The sequence below is a fragment of the Capsicum annuum genome, chromosome 7 (genome assembly GCF_002878395.1).
Source record: "Capsicum annuum cultivar UCD-10X-F1 chromosome 7, UCD10Xv1.1, whole genome shotgun sequence".
Taxonomy (NCBI): domain Eukaryota; kingdom Viridiplantae; phylum Streptophyta; class Magnoliopsida; order Solanales; family Solanaceae; genus Capsicum; species Capsicum annuum.
Window position 1 is genome coordinate 208,550,471 of NC_061117.1, and position 1,788 is coordinate 208,552,258.

The following is a 1,788-nucleotide window of genomic DNA, read 5'->3' on the forward strand; positions in this document are numbered from 1 at the left end:
GTTCACCAATCGGATGTCAGATATGCTTCATAGCGAAAGGGATGCTGAATTGGAGTTTGCTAACACAACAACAACAACAAACCCAGTGTATTCCCACAAAATGGGGTCTGGGGAGGGTAAAATGTACGTAGTCCATACCGCTATCTCCGAAAAAGCGGAGAGGTTATTTCCGATAGACCCCCGGCAATTGGAGTTCACTAAGGAGGAGTTAAATTTTGTCCCTGCACCGGATGTCAATTCTGAGGGTCAGAAGCCATTTGAATTCTTGGTTAGCCATGTGCAGCCTGACCAGGAACTCGGTGATACTATCTACAATTTGACAGCAGTTAGCACATCTATAGGTGATATAACTTTCTTTAACCACATGGATGTTTGACAGTATTTATTGCCTCCATTGAATTGGGACATGTTTTTGTTTTACAACACACAGGATTAGGTGGAATGCATTTGTTCAAATTAGAGGGAAATCACAGATTGCCTTCAACTAACCTCTTACATGGGAACATGGTTTGTGTCAGAAAATGTGATAGTAGAGGCGCTGGTACAACTTCTTGCATGCAATGATTTGTGCATAACCTTTGGGAGGATCAACGTAGTATCAGTTTAGGTCTTGAATCACTTCAAGGAGATACTACCTTTTCCAAGCTCTTTGAAAAAAATATTTGCATTGATCGTGTTCAAGGGTTGGCTGATGCACTTACGTACGAGGTATATTTTCATTCTTCAATGCTGTCAGGTGAAATTTGCTGTTGGAATCATGGTTAAAAACAATATGTGGAATGGTGAAACTAAATGATTAGGTCAGAAGGACAAAGTTTTTGTATATGGTTAATCTAATTAGTTCAGAGGAAGCAAAATTGTAAGGGGTCTATCAAGTCCATTCCAAGTTCCCTGTATTCTTCTTTGTTGGTCATATAAGGGGCACGCTGACTCCAGCAGTGATTCTCTATGTTTTGGAGAAAAATATGTGAAATATTGTTGCATTATGATTTTGAATGGAAAGATTCAGGTTTAGCTTTCTGTCCCATAATAGTTTAGATTAAGTTATTTTCTGGATGTGTTGCTAATTGGTGAATTTTCTATGATAAGAAAAATTATTTCCTTAACTTATTCTTGCATGTCGCTAGACCTGTGATTATGCATATTTATAGTTGGATGGCTTGATCCTCTTCTCTTAATGGACAGATGGCAGTTGTTAGAAACCTGTACTTCACTTGCGAGGTTCAGTATAGCTTTGAAAAACACTCAAAAACCTATGTATCTCTTCTGCGACTATGACTGTTGTGGTGATTGGTACTCTAGAATCAACATTGTATGTTGCACATTTTGTTTTGTATTGTTCAAATATGCTTTCAGCATTTCTTTGTTCTTTTCTGTCTTTCTTCACTTGTTCTCCTACTACTTTTCATACAACATGATATTTCTCTCCTTCTTTTCACTTTCTTCACTTGATCTCGTACTTTTCCTTCATTGTAGCCTAGTATTTTCCATTCATGCTAGGCTTTTTGGTAGCCTAGTATTTTCCATTCTCTCTCTCGCCCCGGTCCCCAGCCCCGTCGCCGTTGCCGACCTTCGGCGCCGACCCGACCCGACCTCCGGTCCCCGGCGCCGACCCCCGTCGCCGCTCCCCGCCGCCCTCCGTCCCCCCCCCCCGGTTCCAAGCCCCCCCCCCCCCCCCCCTCCGGCGCCGGCGGGGTACAACAGCCCAACAGCCGAAGCTCTGTCTTCAGCCGCAGCTCCGTCTGCACCCGCCGCCCGGTAGCCAGCAGCCGCAACACCCAAACGACG